The sequence below is a fragment of the Mercenaria mercenaria genome, unplaced genomic scaffold (genome assembly GCF_021730395.1).
Source record: "Mercenaria mercenaria strain notata unplaced genomic scaffold, MADL_Memer_1 contig_1102, whole genome shotgun sequence".
NCBI lineage: Eukaryota > Metazoa > Mollusca > Bivalvia > Venerida > Veneridae > Mercenaria > Mercenaria mercenaria.
Genome location: NW_026459077.1, coordinates 29,418 through 44,446, shown reverse-complemented (window position 1 = coordinate 44,446; position 15,029 = coordinate 29,418).

The following is a 15,029-nucleotide window of genomic DNA, read 5'->3' as shown; positions in this document are numbered from 1 at the left end:
TAAGCACTTGTAACACTAGTCCTGTCAAACACGAAAGAAACAGTGAAACTGTCAACCACGGTCTGTCCTGTTCATCTCGTGACGGCATGTTTCACGACAGTATCTGTTTCTATCGATTACAAAAAAAATGAAATCAAAATATGCAAATATCGATATTTCAAGTATGCGTTATCTCACAATAATTCTTCCTTATTATTTCGTACTCTACACTAGTTATATTTAAGAAACAAATAGATAACGTTGATCGATGTTTTATCTCTATATATATATTTGTTTTCTCATTCAAAGGCAATGACCTCCAGACATGGACAAAAATTATCTTTTTCAAATTGAAATTCGTTCATATCATGAACATTAGAATATTAGTTTTTTTTTTTTTTGTAAAATATTTTAAATATTCCAAATCAAGAAAAAAAAAAGACCTCGTCGGGAATCGAACCCCGGACCGCCGCGGCAATATAGACATTTTTCCGTCGTCGTAACCAATACCGCTATAGCGGAACTAGTGAATTATGTCTTCAAAATATAGATATTTATAATAGAGACAGTTTACCTGGAGTAAAGCGTTACAAACGTTTTTCGATTTTCATCGTAAAAAGTAGTAAAAACAGTAAAGCCTTATGTGTTTCCGTAACTTACAGTTTGTCAGTAATTAAGTTTTAAGCCTTCCTAAGAAAGACAGCATTCATTTCCAGATATCTAAAAAAGAATTTTGTTGTTGTTGTCGAACGATCTGGCTACTCTCGTTAGGCCTAAAGTCTTTGTTCCTGGTAATATGCTAAAAAGGTTAGGTAATGAAGGTCGGACCTTTTTTTTGGCCAAAAGTTGAAAAAATATTCTCCAAGGCCATAAAAAACATTTGGATCGGGCCGAATGTTTAGGGTAGGAAACCGGAAACAAACAATTTTTACGCTTTATATAACGCGTTTTGAATCATCCGTTGCATTAAAAGAAACCCGACGATTTAAACAACTTAATCTGTATTGTCAATTTTATATGTTTGTGACTTATGGGCATCGCTGCATCAATTAAGCTGTTTAAATCGTCGGGTTTCCTATATCTTATGGCGCTTTATTCACATATATATATACAGTCGAATACCGTTACCTCGATATTCAAGGGACTGTAAACATTGCATCGACGTATCCGAAGTTCGACGTAACGATATCGACTATCCCTTTACTCCATAGATACGCTTTTTACCACCTCTATCCATTCCCTGATAGATACCCTTTTTACCACCTCTATCCATTCCCTGATAGATACTCTATTTGACGCCTTCAAGTTTAAAAGCAAATTATGAATAAAGTACAACATCAAGGAATCCCACAAAAGCATTTTTGTAAAGTTTAAACCATGTACAAATGACATCTGTCAAAAAATATATGGTTTATATTTGATTTTTAATGGTAATTTAAACCTGAAATGAGGTAGTGTATTTATGGAAAATTACTGTGAGGAAAGTTTCATCTTGAGCTAAAATTAGCCTGATCAAGGCTAATTATACCCCCAAGTTTATCTTTACAGATTATGAATTTGTGTAGTACTTATTTGTACAAATTGTGAAATTGTGCAAGCTAAAAATAGTACTGTAAATTTTTTTTAGGTTTCTGCATTTCCCAGGTGATTTAGAAAGCGGAATTTTTTTTTCAATGGATTTATATAAAAAATATACACTTTATGATGGATTAAAAAAGTAACTGTTGCAAATACATATTGGTCTGATTTACCCTGAAGACAAATTAACAGCTAATTACCTGCTGCACTAAGGAATTTTATGACATATGTCTGTATATTACCTATCAGTGTGGGGTATGGTTGGTTGGGGTGATCTTTGGATAATTGGCTTGTGCTATGGATAATTGTAGGCAACTTTGATGTTAATCCAATTAAGAAATTTTACTGATAAGTGTTTTTATAAGCTGATAAAATTGCTTTTGATCAATTATTCTTATAAAAACATTATGTAACTAATATACCAGGGGAAAATGCAGAAATAAATAAGTACCATCAATAGAAAGGTAGCTAAAATTATTATAGAAAAGTAAACTAATGAGTTTAAAGCTTTGTATGTCAAGAAATATTTATCACACTTGTATGTAAAATGTACCATTAGAAAGAAAATTTAATTGTGAAAAAACTTTATGTTGGTTACTAAGTGTTTAAAACAATATTAAATATAGTAATATTGAATTGAATAACACAGGTATAAATTCTGCATTTTTCCCAAATATCCTGTATGGAGATAGTGTACTGATTATCAGTAAAGCTGTATGGATATGATAAGCCTAATTAGGCTAAATGTATATGGAGTAAAGGGCTATCTGGGACTACTTTGTACTTGTGTCGGACGTCTATATTGTCATTATATCCAATGCTTTTTTAAAATAATATAAAACGTAAATACGATTTTAATTTTATTTACAAATAAAACATCTTTATTAAATACATACATACAACTTTTTATTTTTTCAAAATATACATTTAAACATTAGCAATTTTATTCCTTCCCTTAACAAGCCTGAATGCAGCGGTAATGTTCCTAGTCGAGTAGTCATTTTGACTGTGCTTCGACAGCGAAAATTTGCCAGTTAAATACGCATATATTGTTACTCAATCCTAAATGGCAGATTTTTACTCCGTAAAACAGAAAATATTTCATCCAAATTATGTTACATCGGAAAACAGCTTTCCTGCTTGCACGGTGTTTTATAAGAGTAATTATTGGGAATTAAATGCAAACTTCCTGACATTTAAATTGGATTAAAGATTAAATAACAAACAAAACAAACACACAAACTATCTTGAATATGATTAATACATCGCCGGACAACAATAAGTTGATTTTCACATCTTACAAATAATATGGATATTTTTGACAAGCTGTGATATCGACGAAACCAGGTGTAAAAACAGTACAGGTAAGTTGGCGGGACTGAAAAATCTCGAGCTAAACAAAATATCGAGCTATGCATATCGAGGTAATGATAAATAATTACATTAACGACGCTCGCTACATTTTCGTAATTTTTTTCTCAATAATAGATTTTGATGAAATGTTTTGTATTAAAAGATCATGTTATGATGTATTGAAAAATGAAATAAAAATACTAGGTCACCAGCTTTGTTTCAGTTTAATTTGCCCCTAGATATGGTGCTATTTTAAACATTTTTCAAAATTTCTGTAATCCTAAAATATGTTTCAGTAAAGTACAATAATCAACATAAATTTGATTATCTAAGCATTTTTATAACGGAAAACAATATATCTATTTGAAACATGCTCAGAGAAATCAAAAGATCATGATTTTGTAAAGAAAGGAATACTTGTTCAGCAGACCCAAGGGCTATTTTTGCATATTTTTGTCAGTTTTAAGTAGGTACTTCTGCTATTTTATCTAGTTTCACATAATAGAATTTAATCAAACTCTGCACATACCTTTGGTTATGTCTACCTAATCTAAAACAAAAAGAAAATTGATAGGTCACCATATTAGATTTCGCTTAAATCAAATTACAACGAGGTGGGGTGTGGCGGGCATTTATACAACGCAGGTTGACACGAAATACTCTTGAAGTGTTTGAGCAAATGACTTAGAAATGTATATATAAAATTATCAAACGGCAGATTTCTTAATAATCGGATTTTAATGTGTTTCTGAAGCATTTTGATGGCATAGAACGATGAAAGTTTCCGCCTTTGTTTTTAACAAAACCTATAGTTTACGAATGTACGGTACGGGTACGGTACGGGATTAGAAATAGCTGCGACTCAATGCAGAGTCGGAGCGTTGGTATAAATAACAGACTCCAGTATATGTCGGATTGAAGTAATTTGAACTAAAAGTACTTTAAATGTATATTTTTTTTGTAACCATGGTGATACTTACCATAACCTTTAGTTAGTATATTATACATTTTGTACATTCAATGCATGCGAACATCCAATAATTTGCGAATTTTTGCCGTACGCGACATTAGATAATCACTTCCGGGCATGCGCAGAAGACCGCACCAACACTGCAGTGAGCTACATCGAAACCAAACTGGCGCGGTGTTGGGGAAAATATATAACGACCCGTCCGGAAAAACTGTAGCGAGTGCCTTTAAGATAAATAGGGGAAAATCGGGACCGACTCAAACACATCGTGCTAACCCGAGTATCGAGCTAACCGATATCGAGGTAACTATATTCAACTGTATATACTTGACAATCAAAAGACTCGGCACAAGATGGAAGTCTATAAATCAAATAAATAAAATGACTTCACATGCCTTTCCATCAGTATTTAATTATAAAAATACAAACTAGTTTCGCCTATCGGCTCATCAGTGTACATACAATGTAACGTGACGTTACTATGGTAATGACGCGACGTCAATATAAAGGGACGTAATTCTGATTATATATATATAATTCTGAATAATTAAATAACAACATAAGATAAAGGAAACTCGACGATTTAAATTCAAAACGCGTTATTTATCTAAATAGCGTACAGTTTTCTTAAAATATAATTGCGAAAAGTTTCGAATATTATCTTGATAGATGGATGCAGTTTCGAGTATAAATGCAAATTTGGCGCTAAAACATTTTTGAAAAATAAAAAGAAATATCTAGATTTTTTTTGCTGTTATGGGTTCAGAATACGGCACACATTACTTGGAAAATTTAGAATATTATAGTGATAGCTACCTAGCTATCTTTTAGCAGAAATATGCCACCATACTATTGCTCTTACAGTATTCCAGTAAAGTGGAAATAAACAAGAATTTCCAATTTTATAGGCTTGAGACCACCAACTGTTTTCCCATAGACGTCCATTATAACCTTACGGCGTGTACGGCCTTACGGAAGCAGAAACGTATTTCTTGCATACTATACTGTGGTTTCCGGTGATTTCCCCGGTGCTAGAATTTAACCCTTAGCCTGCTGGCGGCAAGTTATTCTGCCTTTGCGACCAGTGCAGACCAAGATCAGCCTGCACATCCGTGCAGTCTGATCATGGCCTGCACTGTTCGCCATTCAGTCAGTATCTTTTTGGTAAACACCCCTTTTAACAGTTAATGGTATTGTCCAAAATGAAAAATGGACCAGTCCATTACAGAAATTTAGCAGGCTAAGGGTTAAAATTATTTCACTGGTTGAAGGTGCAGTAGGGTAAACAGTTCCCTGGGAACCGGATATTCCTATTCCTATTCCTACCTACAGCCAGTGATAGAATGTTTTTCTTGCATGCTAGTTCAACACACAATAGCAAAATAAAATTAAACGAATGAATATTATTTAATCAATCATTTTACAATAAAATCTGTACAAAGATCCTTTGGAAGCAAAGAATGCAACCAATAAGAACAATAGCAGACTCGGTTTGATTGAGTCTGTTCATGAAAGGTAATGAAATGTGCAACACCTCTAAAGCCCCCTAGCACCGGCTTAAGCGGAACCCTATTACACACATGTTGAATGGACTCAATGATCCCAAAGGACCAGAAAATATAACAACACTGAATCCAAGTACGGGTAGACTTTAACAACCGCCACACGGCACTTAAAGATTGCTGTTGTAATAGTTCATAAAATCTGTAAAAAGATCCAAGACACAAAACAAAATATATACAATCAAGTTAAATGGCACAATGAACATGTATGCGGCCCCTTCTCTGTTATTAAAACATACGTATCACAATATATTCATTCATTATTCAGTATATTCATGGCATTTAAGTGTATTACATTGTTTACTTTCCTGTTAGTGATATCTAAACATAATTATGTAAAATTTAAACAGTTTAACAATATATATCATAGTTACGTTCTCGATAGTGAATTACTAATGAAATAAGCTTTAATAATGCTAAATCCGACTAGAGACAGTATGGTATCAAGACAATAACGGCTCGAGTCTGAATTCTTATAGCCCATAACAACAGATTTTGAATTTCGTAGATTCTTGCATATGTCATCTGGTTCCGGACATTCTATGAAAACATGTTCATAAGTTTCCAAAACAGTTCGGTGATTTCAACTTTTTCCATCTTTATACATGGAAATATTCTATTTATCAATTTATACTTGAATTCTTTTATTCTATCATGAAGAATACGAGATTAATATCCGAACTTTGATAAAAAAAATAGTTTGGAAATATGTTCTATTTAGCTTGTTTTCCATCTAGAAGGGAGTGTATCTATTTAATTTTAATTGAGATAATTTAAGACTCAATATTAAATCAGTGTAATTCTTTTTATTTTTTTTCGTTTACCATTCCAACGAAAAATCAAGTATCAGCTTGTTACTCTAGTGCATGAAAAGCGTATATGCCAAAATAGACACTTTTCTTTTTTCCAGTTATCAAGTATCGTTTTGCATTTGATTTTTTGTGCTCAGTTTAATTTAGATCATTTTGATGCATTGTGACCAAAATAAATGCCTAAATCTTTGATTGGTCTTTCAGGCCAATTAATCCAAAAAATTTGCTTCGTTGCTGAATTTTGATTTTCCAATCCACATCCCTTCAGTTTTGTTTTTTGTTAATTTTAATCCCGACAAGTTGCCAAACTTTAAAATCATTTCCAACACTTTCTCAATTTCCGTTTCTGTACCCAAAAATGAAGTTGCATCATCTGCTAACTGCGAATTTTTTAATGATTGTTTTTCCTATTTCTGAATTTACTGTTATATCATCCGAGTTCCTAATACTCAAGCCATAATTTCTGCTACCAATATAAAGAGCAGAGCTGAACTTGGACAGCCTTGTCTTATACCACGATGTAATTTAAAGCCATTATTTAGAATACAAGACATGCTATTATAATAAAGTGTTTTGTTCCACTGAATAAAAGCTGATTTGAAGCCAAACTGTTTAAGTACGAAAAAAAAAACGGAAGTCCCACTCAACTGTATCAAAAGCTTTCCTAAAATCTATAATAGATTTGCTCCTTCTATTTGAAGATATAGTCTATTGTATTTGTCTCAGATTATAACCGAGAAATCTATTTTTATATATCCTTGGTATGCAGTGTCTATTATTTTGTAAATATTTTTTTTTTAAGTCTAGCCTGCAATTTTGTAATCGTTATTCAAATCTTTATCGGTCGCCAGGTCTTTAGATTTTGTGGTTACCTTTCTTATATATCAATGATAAAACCCCTAGCCTTTGTGCATTTAAAAGTTGTGTTTTTGCAAGCCCTGCATTTAGAGAGTCTGTAACCAAAGAACATATATGTAAGTCCAAAGCTGTTTATAAACTGATTATAAAGTTTACAAGCAAGACTTCTATCTATCTTGTTTATCATCTGTTTAAAATGTTCGTTTCGTCTTATATTTTCAAGAATCAGAACATATTTTGTATTTCCTTCGCCTTCTGTTATGTATTCTACTCTTGACGTTATTTTTGCTTTAACTTCATATATTGTTTGGATCTCTTTTTCTACACTTTCGATTTTGCATTCTGGCATTGAATTTACGTAAAGACTTTGTATTTTTTCTCCAGTGTATTTATTTTCTCTTTCCTTTGTTTACATTTCTTGTTTGTGTACATTATGGTTTTATTTTTAATTTCTTATATACAAAATCCCATGATAATTGTTAAGGTATATTACTTACATCAAATGTTTCTATCACATAAGAAATAGTGTTAACGCACTCTTCATAACTAAGTGCATGTTATTCAATTTCCAATATCCGTTACCTCTTTTTCAGGTTTCATTATCATAATCGATTATGATAGGTGGTCCGTAAACTTAAGTAAGCTGGCCTTATATCTGGTTTATGTACTAGTGGAATTAAATTGTTTTGATTTTTAGAACCAGAAGTCTACTCTACTTTTCTCAGTACCATTTTCCTTCCGCCATGTATACTGTCGTTTGTCTATTTAATTCGCGCCATATATCACTTACCTTGTGTGTTTTTTTTATAACTGACGCAAGACTTTTTACTGGTGTTTTATTTATATTACTATTTCGATTTACCCTCTCGAACGCTTAAGAGTATCGTTCATGTCTCCTCCGATAATTTTCATACTCTGAGATTTTTCGTTTAGAAGTTTATCTATAGTTTTAAAGAAAATATTCCTACTATTTTTGTCATTATTTGCGTAAAAAAATATTAAAATATATGTGTCACTTTCTATCATATCGTAAATGAATACAAATTTACCATTTACATCATGTTCAAAATCAATTATGCCATACATGCCTATTATTAAAAAGCACTGAACACCCACTGCTGTGACTTGTCTCCTATGAATGAAATACCTCCCAGTCATTAAATTTAATTTGTATTTTATAAGTGGGTTTCCTATAAAAGCAAGATATCAACCTTTTGATTTATAACACAAAACGAAGAAGTAAATAGTAGAAAAATAACCGTTTACCGAATGTATATATCCTTAAACAATCGATGTTCAATTCACACTGACAGGTATTTTCCTTGCCAGTACTACACATATATACCTGTATACCATGATTAAAGACTGTGCGACCATGTTATCACAGTGTTGATTCATACTACATGATCTGTTTACAAATTGCTTAAACGATATTGTTGAAACAAGGGAAATAATTGTTCATTTTTAGAATGATATCCGCACATATACTTGATAAAATTTAAACAATTCCGTACTTTGTTTTCCGCTTTAGATACATTTTGTCTAATGGGAAACAGTTCTGAATCACGATTATCCGTTTGGAGCGAATGGCAATCTTGACAATAGTATCACACTGAAAGGTCATTCTTTATCACGATTTTTTGCGGCGCCATTCATTTCTTCCGCAGGCGTTTCAGACGACCTAGCGATTGACCCAGATTTGAACTTGCTTGGTGTGCTTCCTCCATGCATTACGTATTTGTCCATTTGTGTTTTCATCCACTAATTTGGGCATGTTGTGATTTATTTTCATGTTTACCTCTAGGATTCTTTTGTTGTCCACGATCATGATGCTCCGTTAGGGAAATGTAGGGTTTGCCTCTGTCTATGGCCTTATTTGTCTCTTTTACTATTTGACTTTGGTTGCTATCGGCGCCCTTTGTCTCAACCGAATGTGTATCGTCATCGTCGTCTGACTTTCTTTGCAGCACTTGTTTCTTTAATTAGAGTATTTAAACAAAGCGAGGGAAATCAGCATCCGTAAACAGGATTACTGCCCTTTGATACAAGTTTTACAAGTATACAAGTTTGTTTCATTTTTATACAGAAGGTCTTAGACTAATGTGGAATAAACAACAGACAAATATGACGACAAATCTTCAAATAATGTTATCATAAAACAAATACATATCTGTTGTCCACATAATTTCATGTCAATTACAACACAATAAGTTACATCTATAGTACCATACCATTGAAATAAATGCATGTGTAAAATTAAATATGTATTATTTAAACAACTGATTGATCTTTATTTTGTATCTTAAACTGTTCATTTTCTTTTTTAATGTTATTTTTAGACGTTATTAAAGTAATCCCCATTTTATGTACGGACCTACCGAACATTCGAAATAGCAACAACAACATTTAATAGCACTATCGACAATTGCATGTCTTGGCTAACGAACAGTAAAAATATAATAGATATGGTTTGTACAACATGCGTAAACAAAAACAAAATTTACTATCTCAACAAATAAACTTCCTTCAGAAATTTACAAATATTATTCCGAGTTCTAAGCAAATATTCATATATCTCGGACAAGTCATAAATGCATGCATGTAAGTGACAATATGTACATAATCTTTGATTTCTAACTATACCTCTATATCTACAAGTTTCAACAGCTAAACAATGAGAATACATTTTAAAACAAGTAAACAACTTTCTTAAATTATCGTTATCAATAATATTCAAATATGACTCAAAACTAAACGTTTAAAACCTGGCGTAGTATTCTAGATTCAGCAAACTAGTTACATTGTTATACCATTCTTGTACAAATTGATCTCGTAGTCGGATTTTTAACATAAAAAAAAAACCCATAAAAATATATTAACAGTCAATTCAATATTGCCCAATAGATATCCATATCTACGGTGTGTGATCAATCCTATATTGTTGGTAAAAAAGTCGCGTCTTCAACACACTTGTGCGTGCACGCACCTTACTTTTCCTATTAGTGTAAGTCGGAAGTGTAGTGACCTTATTTATCATTCCTTTATTCTTATATTTGTCTTTACTTCATAACTTGGATGATTTTTCGGAACAAATCGAAAATGTAATCGAAACAGTATTTTGCCAAATATTGTATCCGATGTATGAAACAAAATGTGTTTTCAGTTTCATGTCATAGTAGGAAAGGTGACATTTGTGTTGAAAATGCATTTTGTTATCCCTATCTACCAATCAGCGAACGCAATCACGTGACCAGACCCTTCAGAGATAAGATGCTATCTAACTGACTAGACTCTCATTTTATAAATCTAGGATAAATTCAAAATTATTTTTGTTAATAGAATAAAAACAGGCTTATTGTGGATTAAATTATTCCTGACAGTTTATGGAATCTTTTTATGTGCTTTCATGTACTGTGTCGGACTAGTTATTCAAGGATTGGGTTGGATTTCTTAACGTGTTACACTGATTCTCAGGAACAATGGCGGAAGGGACTGATTCAGTCCCTACGTCCCAGACTCAGACTGAACTGAATTCTGGAAATTCTGAGCCTCTTCAGGTCAGACCTGGGGTCAATTGCTTTAAAATGTAATTAATTAAATTACCATTACATTGAGAAATGTCCAATTAAATTACAATTACCATTACATGAAATTTAGCAATGTAATTAATTAAATTACAATTACATCAGAAATTGTAATTAATTACATTCAATTACAATACCAAATGTGGTGCTTCTTACACGAACACTGTAGCAAGCTGGTACTACACAAACATGATAATCCACATGTAAACTGATTTCAGTTATTTCAAAATTGAATTTAAGCTCAAAGTAAAACCTGTTTGCAGGAGAACATTACTCTGTCTTTAATATTATTGCAAAAAGAGCTACAATCAGCCCTAATCAATAGTTAATACATCGTCTAGCAGAATTCGGTTTGAGAAGATGCATGTAAAGTCAGGTATTTCTCTGAGGTCTGAATTTCTCTGAAGTTTATAGGATCATGGTTCTGCAATATGTTTCAAATTTAACTAGTCTAGTTCAGTATTTAATCATTTACATTTTAAACATATATTTAAGTTTTTATCCTTGACACTACAAGTTATCCAAAGGACCACATCGAAAATAAGCTGTAAAACTTTCATGAGTCATCCTAGAATAACTATGTCACTAACACTGTAGAATACTCATAATGTCTACAATAATAATTAAATTTTTTATCTTGTTAGAACTGTGAAATGCTATGTTGTTTATATCATTAATACAACAAATTTTATCACAGATAAAAAATGATTAAACTAAATGCTAAGCATTTCAATTTTTGCTCCAATAAAAATCTAAATAATAATTATGCAAGTAACAATTTCAAATCCTAATTTGATCATTTTCTCCAAAAACATAGTGACAAACATCATCAAAGATTACCAGTTGGTTCTAATGAAACAAATATCAGAACAAAGGAGCTATGTCCAATGGGTTAACACCTACCATAATATTCTATTGTTATTTTTCACAGCTATGAAATGCATATTAGCATGTTAAAGTGAAGTGTCACTGGTAATAAACATAAAATAATAATCCAGTTTGTTGAACAAATTATATATACTATTTGTTCAACAAACTGGATTAGCATGTGCCATGTAATTGGAAAGTAATTAAAATGTAATTGTCAATTACACCCTAGAACTGTTCTGTAATTAATTAAATTACAATTACATGTAATTGATGTAAATGACACAATTACAAATTACATTCAATTACTTGGGAAACGTAATTTAATTGCAATTAATTACAATTACATTTTTAATTACCCCAGGTCTGCTTCAGGTCTATAAGCCTTTAACGGCGCCTGGGCCTCAAGTTCAACGACAGAAAGGACACATAATAGTCAGTCTCGCCATGGTATTTTTCGGGTGTTTGCTGGCATGTCGCCAGGCACTCCAGCGTCAATGGCGGATTCGTAATTGCATAACAATTGTATGAACGGAAGTGCCACATCATTCGCTGACAACACAGTTGGAGGTGACGTAACCGGAACTGAGATGACCGGAAGTCACTTGGGAAAGTAAACACCAAGAACTGAAACGCTTGGCAACATGTGGCTTCCTGGATACGGGTCGCCGAGATTCTCGAGTGATCCGAGATTAAATATGGCCGCTAACAAGAACAATGACAATATCATGAGGCTGTTATACGAGCAGTACAATGAAACAAAAGAACTCTTTAAACAACAACAACCTACAATTGAGAAATTAACTAATGTGGTAAATAACATGGCAAACAACCGCTCGAGAACCGATGTGACACAGAGACAAGTACATAGCGAATGCTCAGACATTATTAACATGTATTAACATTAACATAATACTTCATTCACCTGTTTTGTCAAACTAAAAGTTACCTTGTTCACATGTAGTAATACTTTAACAATTTTATATTGATAACAATGATATAAAACCATAAAAACACTTTATATATTATATATTTGTTTGCAATTTCATGGTTATCATTAGGTCTATTCACTAGCTTTACATCCAGCTACCCCAAGGCTGGTAGGCAGATTTGTTTTGTTAACGAATTCTTATGGGAGTTGACGCACAGGTAATTGTTACACTAAAATGATTAATTTTACGAGGATTGTTCAAATATGAACGCATCTAAGCACATAAAAATGTATCCTTGATAGATTTCAATGAAAATTTTATTTGGTCCCCTCGAAGTATTCACCTCCAACAGATATGCAAAGTTTCAGTCTTATAATCCAATCCTTGAAGGCATTTCCATATTCGTATCTAGGTATACTATGAAGACACTGGAATATTGCAGAACCGAGGTGTTTGCGCTGCACAAATTTTAAGAAAGGTATTTTTTGAGCCTTGGGAACAAAAAGAAGTCACACGGAGCAAGGTCAGACGAATAAGGAGGGTGAAGGAGCACAACCTGCTTCAGAAAGTCTTGTACAATAGACGCCTTGTGCGATAACGCATTGTCATGTAGCAATCTGACATTGGCCAAACCAGTTGCGGGTCTTCGATTTTTGAAATATTTCTTCAGTTGTCGAAGAACTCTAGTCTTGTAAAACTTCGCATTTACGGATTTGCGTTTAGGTACAGCAACCTAAATGGTAGGACCATAAGTTGTGAAGAATATGGCATACATTACATTCTTGACACTCATGGTCCACTTTACAATGCATGGTCTTTTGCCAGACGTTGTTGCCCATATTTTGTTCTGAATCTTTCGTTTGGGCTCAAAAACGTAAACCCATATCTCGTCACCAGTGACGACATTTGCGAAAGACCGTGCATTGTAATTTGGAAACTGTTTAAGCAACAATTTTACGAATTGCACGCGTGCCTTTTTCTGCTCATCTGTCAACAGATGGGGAATCCATCTAGCACAGATCTTTCTTATTTTCAAATTACGTTTCAGAATTGTATGAGCTGCTCCTAATGAGATGCCAACCATACTAGCTATTTGCCTAACGGTGTATCTTGCATCAGTAGCAACTATTCCTTTCACTCTAACAACCATCTTGGCAGACGTTGCTGTTTTCGGCCAACGGCCATGTGGTGCATCTTCTGTTGAAACTAACCCACATTTGAATTTCTTAAACCAACGAATAACTGTCGAAAAAGATATTTCATTATGCCCATAAACAGACCATTTTTCATCAAATATGTCTTTACACCCTATGCCAAGAATACAACAATTCTTAATACAGGACCGTATTTCAACGGCGTACGCTGACCTTCTTCCAACCATTTTTGTCCTCGTATTGCTATTTCATTAGCTTTTATCCATAAAAATGCACCATTTCAAAAATATTCTTTACTGACTAAATACTTATTACACACGCACATTTGTAAATTGCGACTTTCTGTTTCGTTTCGTTTTGTCGAAACTATTAAAATACGTTCGGCCGTTAAATCATGTTCGTGTATTCATAATACAACAGCAAAATACATAGTCCTCATTGCCAAGTCATTTTTTAAATGGAACTGTTCTAGAATGAATTTGTGTTCTTTATTTTCTAAGAGAAAGGGTTCTATAAGGCATCTGTATTTTCAGATGAAAGAATGCAAACCTGTTTCTTTGTCTGTACATGTTGCAATATGTTCTGATCTGAAGACAGGTACTGAGCGTTTGAGCAGGGATATTGAGATAATGGTCGGTCGCCCGCTACCAACGTTCATCCGGATATCAGGTGCATTTATTTCACCATGTATTTTCCTAGTAAGTTACATTTTTGTTACTTTTTATTATTGAATAGTTGCGCTTTGTAAAAGATGGCAAATACACATGTCGATCAGTACTAGGCGATCGAGATCCACCAAGTGCCAAAGACTTTTAGAATGTTTGTTGCCCAGAGTACTAGCTATACAAACTGCTACATACGATAATCTATATTGCGCGCAAGTACCTTTTCTTACTGTTATACATGTGATGGATCTTGCTAATTGGTAAGACAATAGTAAAAAACAAAGACAAATATCAAACAGGGAATGCCACGTACCAAAATCGCAGCCTCCCCAAAACGAAACCTACAGCACGCAGACGTGCACACCACACACACTCACATACACATACACGCGCACACACACAAAGTCAACAAAACGAACAAACAAAGGAACACACACACAAACACGCGCACACACACAAAGCCTACACAAGAGGACAAAACGAACGAACAAACAAAGGAACACAGTGGGGCACCGCCTTGGAACGGTCAGTGGCAAAAACACCACTGGGGAGCTTAAACCGGTTTATGGTGCGCACCCAACCTCACTCTTACACCCACCATGTTCCAAAGACACGGGACAGTGTAAATAAAAGTAATCCCCTCCAGGTGAATCTCTAACACACGTAATGGAAACAAAAAGGCATGGCATGTAAAACACAAAAATGCTCGTGTATA